At 48.2% G+C, this 9,655-nt stretch overlaps 1 pseudogene; it reads right to left on the bottom strand.

Moving 5' to 3' along the window:
• Nucleotides 1-9,014: 9,014 nt before the first annotated feature.
• Nucleotides 9,015-9,109, bottom strand: LOC120942219 (annotated as a pseudogene).
• Between the last annotated feature and the right edge of the window lie 546 nt (nucleotides 9,110-9,655).

Here is a 9,655-nt window from a genome sequence, read left to right as displayed (position 1 = left end):
TCAGGATACAGAACCTAATCTCCCTGGTCCTGCAGCAGTCAGTACACCTCTGCCACTGTCAGGCTGACCAGCTAGAGATTCACCACCTGTAGACTCTTCAGAGGAGTCAACCTTCTGGCTTCAGTCTCTCCTTGGTAAAGCTGTTCTTCCAGGCAGTCAAAACTGCAATCACCTGAAAAGACGTAGAAGAGCCTCCCCAAGAGTCTACGAGTTACTTCCCAGCCTCAAAGGGAGGCAGGTTCTCTTCTTGTTGAGGCGACATTAGTCAGGTCATTCAGAATGAATGGTCAAAAACTGATAGAAAACTTTCATGGGGCTGGTTCAATGAACTATACCCATTAACAGGATCCATGCCAGTGGTAGACGCATCGGTGGTGCGATTCGTAAAAAAAAAGCGCGCTTTACCAATGGAGGATTCCGCTTCCTTCAAAAACCCTCTAGACAGGCAAACCAACCTGGAGCTGAAGAGGAGCTATTTAGCCGCGGGAGCAGCGTGCAAGCCAGCTATCGCCCTCACATCGGTATCAAATGCCATAAGATCTTGGACATATAATATTGAGACGGCTTTGCGTCAGGATGTCCCCAAGGAGGATATAATTAATGCCTTGGAAGAGCTTAGATTGTCAGCAGACTTTGTCAGGATGGCGGCCATTGACACGATCAGATGCTCTGCAAGATCCATGTTGCATTCAGTAATGGTGAAGAGGGTCTTCTGGCTGAAAGATTGGCTGGCTGACTTATTCTCCAAACAAAATTGGTGCAAAATCCCATTCAGTGGGAAAGCACTATTCAGAGACAAAACGGATAAAGCTATCTCCAGGCTGTCAGAAGGGAAGTCCGGTATGCTTCCCCAGGACAGAAGGATGCGAATATTCAGAGGCGGGTCCTCTAGGTTCCGCCAGACAAATCCAATAGATTTTAGGCAGTCAAGACAGCCCAGAGACAACAAAAGACCTTGGAAAGGTACTCAGACATTCTTTTTGAACAGGAAGATGAAGGACCTTTCCGGCTCCACAGGAGCAGAAGCAGTCTTTTTGACGCCAGAGTAGCCCAGGCACTCCCGGTGGGAGCCAGGCTAAAGTTCTTCGACCCAGTCTGGGCCACATGCTGTCAGGACCCCTGGGTTCTGTCAACAATTCAATGGGGGCACCTTTGGATTTTCTCTCATCCCCCACCTCGGGATTCTTTCAAAGGAACAGAGATTCCATCCTCTCCGCCAAAGGCTCAAGCTCTGTAAAACTTCCTAACGTCACTCCAGCTTCAGGGGGCGGCTGTTCTGGTTCCCTTGGCAGAGCGCTTCGCAGGCGTCTACTCCACCCTATTTCTGGTCCCAAAGAGGACAGGTGGGTGGAGGCCTGTGACAGACCTTCAGAGGCTTAGCCAGTATATCTGCCCCAAAAGCTTCAAAATGGAGTCCCTGCAGAGGATTATTCAGGCAGTCCAGCCATAAGATTGGATGATTTCTGCAGGATGCGTACCTACACGTTCTAATTCTACCTGCATTTCAAAAATGTCTGAGATTTGCAGTGGGATGGACCCACCTACAGTTTCAAGCCCTGCCTTTCGGTCTGTGCACCTCTCCCAGGGTATTCACCAAGATACTAATATCCGCTTTGGTTCCCCTGCGGGAAAGGGGCTTGAGGATATTCCACTACTTGGACGACATCCTCCTCCTAGCAAGCAATCCGGATCAGTTGGTATGTCACCTGGAAATTCTTCTACAGTCCCTAAAAGAGCTATGGTGGCTAATAAATTCCGAAAGGAGTCAACTAGCACCCACACAGCAGATAATCTACCTGGGTGCAATGTTCAACACTCAGGAGGGGACAGTGTCATTACCACCGCCAAAGGCAAGGATTGTCACCCAGAGAATGATCAAGGTCATCCGGAGCCCGTATCTGACAGCTTCACAATGCCTGAGCCTCATTTGCACAGTGTCTTCTTGTATACCCATGGTTCCTTGGGCCATTGGCACTTGAGGTTGTTCCAGACAGGTTTCTTGGCGCAGTGGAAGAAACAACGACTATCCCAGACGATACTGCTGACGGGAGTAATGCACAGGAATCTTCACTGGTGGACAATTCCAGAAAACCTCTCCAAACCTCATCACCTGGTTCCCCATCCTTGGATCACAATTATGTCCGATGCAAGCGGACAGGGCTGGGGAGCCCATTCCGGGGAAACCAGAATACAGGGTAGATGGTCATGTTCTACCCAGGGAGTGGTATCCAACATCTTGGAGATGAGGGCAGCCTTCTTAGCACTAACTTTGGCGTCCCAAATCAGAGGCCAGAGAATACTTCTACATCTAGACAACATGGCAGCTGTCACTTATCTGCAGAAGCAAGGAGGCACTCGCAGCAGGTCGTTCCTCAAGGAGGTGATGCTGATCACACTCTGGGCAGAGAAGAACCTCCTGGACCCCAGAGCAATGTATCTGCCGGGCAGGTTGAACACGGAAGCAGACACGTTGCCCAGAAACTTCCTGGACAACAACGAATGGGCTCTCCACCCCCTCGTCTTCCATCAGATTGCCAGCATGTGGGATCCCCCTCACCTGGTCTTCTCACCATACGTTCCTCAGACACTACCATATTGGTCCAGGAGCTCTCACGACTGTTGAGTTTGGAAGAAGGGCAGTTCAGGCTGCTATGTCTTCTTCTAGTTAAACATTTATTGTTAAGCATTATCCCACCCATGTCAGCTAGTTATTTATCACAAGTATGCTGCCATGGAGGCACCAGGAAAATGGAAAATTGTATCATACTTACCAGTAATTTTCCTTTCCTGGTGCCTATCCATGGCAGCATACGCTCCCACCCTCGGTATTCTATATTACGGAGAATGTTGGGGGAGGGGCTATGCCTTTAATTTATTCTATTCACTAGTCCTGAAGGAGGAGTCGAGGCGGAGCTCTATCACAAGTATGCTGCCATGGATAGGCACCAGGAAAGGAAAATTACTGGTAAGTATGATACAATTTTCCATTTTGTCACACCGTATTTGCGCAGCGGTCTTACAAGCGCACTTTTTATGGAAAAAATTCACTTTTTTAAATAAAAAAATAAGACAACAATAAATTTGGCCCAATTTTTTTATATATTGTGAAAGATAATGTTACGCCGAGTAAAATGATACCCAACATGTTACGCTTAAAAATTGCGCCGCTCGTGGCATGGCGTCAAACTTTTACCCATAAAAATCTCGATGGGCGACGTTTAAAAAATTGTACAGGTTGCATTTTTTGAGTTACAGAGTAGGCCTAAGGCTAGAATTATTGCTCTCGCTCTAACGATCGCGGCGATACCTCACTTGTGTGGTTTGAACACCGTTTTCATATGCGGGCGCTACTCGCGTATACGTTCGCTTCTACGTGCAAGCTCGTCGGGACGGGGCGCTTTAAAAAAATTTTTGGGGCGTTTTCGCATTTATTTTTATTTATTTTACAATTTTTAACACTGAAAAAAAAAAATATCACTTTTATTCCTATTACAAGGAATGTAAACATCCCTTGTAATAGAAAAAAGCATGACAGGTCCTCTTAAATATGAGATCTGGGGTCAAAAAGACCTCACATCTCATATTTAGGCTTAAATGCAAATTTTTTTTTTTTTTCGAAATGTCATTTTTTCAAATGACAAAAAAAAAAAAGTTGCTTTAAGACGCTGGGCGGGACTGACGTTTTGACGTCACTTCCGCCCAGCAGAGCTATGGGGACGGGCGAAGGAGATTTTTCCTTCAGTCTCGTCCCCAGTCACCAGCCGAACGGTCCCGATCGCCTCCGCCGCTACCGACGGCTACGGTAAGCGGCGGAGGGCGCGGGAGAGCGGCGGGAGGGGGGGCCCTCTCCCACCACCGATAACGGCGATCTCGCGGCGAATCCGCCGCGGAGACCGCCGTTATCGTGTACCGGACCGCCCACTGAAGAGATGAATATCTCGATTGTGGCAGCAGCTGCTGCCGTTACCGAGATATTCATCTTTAAAGTGATGACGTATAACGACGGTGGGCGGTCGGTAACTAGTTAAGGGGAACTCCACCCCAATTTTTTTTTTAAAAATGGCGTGGAGTTCCCTCAAAAATCCACACCAGACCCTTATCCGAGCACGTTGGGGGGACCCCACGCTTTTTTTTTAATATGAATGAATCCTCTCAGAATTGCCGGGAGCTGACAATTCATTATTGCCGCGAATGATTTTTAAATGATTTTTTTTCTTTCAGAATGTCATTTTGTGCAGGGACAGTTCTAACCATGGGAAACATGCTCTTTTTCACATGCTGACTTTACACCCCCCCTAGGTACGAAATTTAAAGGAATATTTCACGTTTATTGTTTCACTTTAAGCATTATTAAATTCACTGCTCCTGAAAAAACGGCCGTTTTAAAAAATATAAAAAGCATTGATACATGTCCCCTGGGGCAGGACTTAGGTCCCCAAACACCTTTTAGGACAAAATTTAGCATATTAACCTTTAAAATGAACACTTTTGATTTCTCCCATAGACTTCTAAAGGGAGTTCGGCGGCGGCTTTACATATTACTTGCATTGTGCCGGCTGCTGCGCCCGGTTCATGCGCCTAATTAAGGATTCATCCGGCGCACTAATTAAGCCATGAACCGGCGCAGCGCATTGATAATAGTAAATCAGCCCCCAAGTATCCACTGGATCACCTGTGTGTGACACCCTAAATAGGTTGTTCTTGTGGCCAACACTTGTGCTACTGAGTCCATATGTGTAACCAACTGCTGAGTATACTCTCCTTTTACTGTATATTGACTTAAGTTGGATTATTTAAATCTAGTTAAGAACACATCTACATTAAATAAAAAATTGGTCTCACATAAATAGATCAAGATGTCTCAAGTTTCATGTTTGTGGGCACAATAATTGGTCGTATGAGTCGTCGTTCATTCGCTCACTATTAATAAAATACAATCTTTTTGTCTGATACTGTGTAAACTCCCATTTGTCCATGCCTAAATAGGCATGATGACATTTCCTAAACACTGTATCAGACAAAAAGATCATATTTTATTATTAGTGAGCGAATAAACGACGACTCATACGACCAATTATTGTGCCCACAAACATGAAACTTGAGACATCTATTCTTGAACTGTATATACAACCTGAAAGAAAAAGCAAATGCTGCACAATAATAAAAAACGAATCAGTACACATGAAAATTACTTACTTCTTCTAATGACTTTTTTAATCTTCTCCATTTGCTCCGGCTCCCTTAATTTTAGGTCAGACCACCTTTTGCAGAGCTGTTCCTTTGACCTGCGCACCCCAAATTTATGGTGGAGACTCTTCACTTTTTCCATGATTTGGGCCTTCACCTTGTTTGGATTCTTGTAAGGGCCATGTTTTCTGTCGTAATCCTCCCTCCTTAATATTGCCACCATTTCCACCATCTCCTCAAACGCCATATTTGTGGCCTTGTACCTCTTGCTCCTGTATCTGGTGTGTGCTACCGCCTGGCTTCGCTCCTGGCTTGAGGTTGCCACTTGCCGAGTGTCCTCCATGTTGTATTGCATTAAACGACTGAGAAGGGGCGGGGAAAGTACTAGAACAATCGTCAGGGGCGGGGAAACGTGCGGAGCTTCATGCATGCGCAGTGTATAAAGAAATACCGCGTGAGTGAAAATGTTGTTCACAGTCTGTGGAAGAAGGCGGAAGAAACGACCGTGTACTACGACGGTACGTAACTTGATTTTGGACTTTTTTGATCAGTGGATGAGTTTGTGGGCTAGATATGGGGAGAAAGCATAGTAGTAGAGGCTTGACTGACATTAGCTTTTTTTTGCTTAATTTTGACTTGCAGAAATAATGGAGGCCTTCAGAGAAAAGGAGTTCTTCACAGAATTTGTTCAAAGGGGGTCCCGGATGGCAACCCCCCTTTTTTGTAAGAATTTTTATATATATATATATATATATAATCTTTTTTCCCCTAATTTTTTGTTTTGGGTAAAGGCCCCCCGCTTCTCAATTTCAGGCGGCATCACCCCCCCCTGCTCCAGGGGGCCCATGCCTGAAGCTGTGTAAGGGGCCCCATAATTCATGATGACGACGACTGTCTGTAATATATATTCGCATTCAATTTGCATCTCGTCATGATTTGAAAAATGTGTGTGATTTATGAAGACAACAAATAAACTATATACCTTTTTTTATACACAGACAGAGCAAAGCCAGGAGGAGGCAGAGCCCACAGGGAGCCAGGGGGAGGCAGGCCCCACTGCAAGACAGGAGGTGGCAGAGCCCATTGGGAGCCAGGGGCAGGCAGGCCCTAGTGGGAGACAGGAGGCACGGCGTGATACCATCTCACGTTTTCCTTCTCTCCGCACTCCCGCGAAAAGGGCCAGGAGGCTTATTCAAATGGAGGAGGAGACCCAGGCCCTGATTCGCGAGGCAACTGTGGCCATCCGAGAGCAACCCAGCGAAGATGAGGGTTTTGCAGCTCTCATCGCAACCATGCTCCATAATCTGGAGAGGGCCAGCGTGTGCGCTGTGAAACCCTCATCTTTAAGGCCGTAAACATGGCCATGTTGGGGCAGCTCGATGACGACACCGACATTGTGCGTATCGCTCCTCCTGTCCTTGCTGCTCCACCTGCTCCTGGTCCTGCTCCTGCTTCTCCTCTTCCTGAGCCTGCTCTGGGACCTGCTCCTGGCACAACCTCGCCTCCAGGAACCCAGCCTCCGAGGACTCGGTCTGCAGGGAAGACTGCAGGGAAGAAGACAAGCAAGTCTAGGCGATGAGCGATGTGATGCCCCGGCCCCCTAATGATCAAAATTTTTGTGGTAACATCCTTGTTTGTTTGCTTTGGGGATCTGTGTCTTTACAAATGCAAGCAGGCTCTCCAGTGCTGCCTTCCTGGCTTCTTTGTTTTTATTAAGTTTGTCATCAGTCTTTAATTTCTATTACTTTTATCATACCAGAATAAATGTTTTTTTTGTTTACTGACAAAATGTAACCATGTGTTTTTCTTTAAAATAGAGAGATCGGTAGTTGGAGCTAGTTGGAACGCAGCAAAGAGCCTGCTGCAAAGTATTGCATCAAAAATTTTAATTACACGCCCCTGTTAAACAGGGGCAGAAAAATTGGGCCTTAGGCACTGGTGCTGGTGCCACAACACTGCAACCCCCTCACAGATACTCTAGCCAGTAATAATCCCTCTCATTGATACCATGAATACGAGGATCCTTACGCAGGCTTTACAGGATCAGGGAAGCCATGCAGCGTAGGTTTGCTGAGGCATTCGGTGCAGAGTCCTCTGGGTCACTGAGGACGACAGGATCCGCAGCCACCTCATCCCAGCCACGTACAAGTCCATGGGTTCCTTGGGACAGTAATTGATCCCTTGAAGATTGCTGCTGATGCTGAGTGCTAGGCTCCACCTCCATGCTGACACAATCCTCCTCCTCGTCCTCTTCCTCTGTGTTAGGCGGGCAAGCAGGACCACTGTCTGGATAAAGAGGGCCTTGAGAGGTAAGGAAGTGCTCCTCTTCTTCCCTCTGTTCTGCCTCAAGGGCCCTGTCCATTATTCCACGTAGCGTGTGCTCCAACATGTGAATAAGAGGGACAGTCTCACTGATGCATGCACTGTCACTGCTCACCATCCTCGTGGCCTCCTCAAATGGTGACAGGACAGTGCATGCATCCCTGATCAAGGCCCACTGGCGTGGGGAAAAAAAACAAGCTCCGTGACCCAGTTCTGCTGCCATATTGGCACAGATACTCATTGATGGCCCTCTGCTGCGTGTGCAGCCGCTGCAGCATGGCCAACGTAGAGTTCCACCTGGTGGGCATGTCACAGATTAGGCGGTTCTTGGGCAGGTTGTATTCCCTTTGGAGGTCTGTCAGCCGAGCACTGGCATTATATGACCTTCGGAAATGCACACAGACTTTCCTGGCATGCTTCATGACATCCTGTAAGCCCGGGTACCTGGTATCTGTTGAAAAGCCTGTGTCGTGCAAAACACAACTCAAAAACTCCACCCGGTGCAGGAAAAATGTGCACACACATAAAGAGGTGCAACAAAAAACTGTGACGGGTGCATCGTCAAATGGTCCTCCGAAAAGGACCCAGCTCTGATCCCCCGGGGCGTTAGGCTTCTGGCAGGGAAAAGAGTAATCTGTGATCCATACAGCCGAAGCCATATGGACCCACCTTGGCCCAAGCAGCCGAAGCCACAAGGACCCAACATCCTCGGAGGGACTGCCGAAACAGAACCCTCCTCGGTGAGGCTCCCCCGAAGGGAGACCCCATGAGAGCAGGCGAACTAAGCCAGAAGGCCATGTCCACCCACTCCCAAGACTTTCAGAGCAGGCCCGAGGACCAGCACCCTACTCATCACACTAAAAGTGCAGTGCACCAAACAGAAAGAAGACGAAACGTGACAAACAGGGGGTAAAATAAAAAAGAAAGTGGGGGAAAAGGAATGTGAGTGGAAAGTGGCCACCGTGCAATACGATGGTCGGTCCTCCGGCCAGGAACAAAAATTCCTCTGGTCCTAGCCAAAAGGCTCAGCCCTAGAGGCAGGTGTCAAAAAGTGTGTGTGGAGATCAGTGACCTAAGGTGCCACACGATGAGTGCCCCTCAACACTCGTGCAATGTATGGCACCCCTGGACTGCCACTCCAGGGGCACTATCTCCACAGGTTTTTCAACGGTCCCTGACCCCCGGTCCGGACCGGCAGCACCCTTCCCAGCCAGGAAGGTAGGAGAAGAGGTCGGGGAGAGCCCAACTAAGCAGGTTACTACCCACAATCCCTAACTCTCCCACCTAATCACATTCAGGAAATACTACCCGCCCCTCCCGGTAAAAGGAGGATCAAGGGTTCTCTCCCGAACAACTGACTGGGGCAGATACCACCAAATCCAGGCCAAAGGCCAGGGACCCGGCCTCCTGGCTTCGACCTCATGCCTCTCTGTCTCGATCAGAAGGCTTTCACCTCCACGCCAACAGGCTTAGCGTCCGCCGACTGCCATCCCGTTCCCCCTCTCACAGGGTACTGGGGACAGTCAGCATAGCACCACCTATTGGCAACTGATAAGAACAGATACTACACTTGATCTTAGCCAAAAGGCCGAGAAATTAAGGACATGAGCAAAACAGGGCACATGGGTCAGTTGTCCATGATTCAGAGGTAACCTCTTCTCACCTGCTAAACAATAGAAATTCACACAATGACCACTTCTGGAGAGACAGACCAAAGTTCATTTACATGACACATTGAGATATTGAGATCAGTTTAAGGAATAAACCAATTATCTCCAGGCAGAGAGCACCCCAATTTTCCCAAAAGTTGGAACACCCCTTTTCCACACAAGGTATCCCTACCATTACATATCCCCTGATAGCCTCGATCTGGGGGACCAACATATCCAAATTTCACACAGATCGGTCCAGGGGAACCACCTCCAGACCCGCTCATGTACATATACGTCGGCATTTTAAAGATGGATATCTCGGTAACGGCAGCAGCTGCTGCCACAACCGAGGTATCCATCTTTAGTGCCAACGGTCCTGTACACGATAACGGCGGTCTTCGCGGCGGATTCGCCGTAAGATCGCCGTTATCGGTGGCGGGAGAGGGGCCCCCCCTCCCGCCGCTCTCCCACGCCCTCCGCCGCTTACCGTTGCC

This window comes from Rana temporaria, chromosome 5 (genome assembly GCF_905171775.1).
Source record: "Rana temporaria chromosome 5, aRanTem1.1, whole genome shotgun sequence".
Classification (NCBI taxonomy): domain Eukaryota; kingdom Metazoa; phylum Chordata; class Amphibia; order Anura; family Ranidae; genus Rana; species Rana temporaria.
The sequence above is the reverse complement of the archived record's forward strand: the minus strand, read 5'-3'. Positions and strand labels throughout refer to the sequence as shown.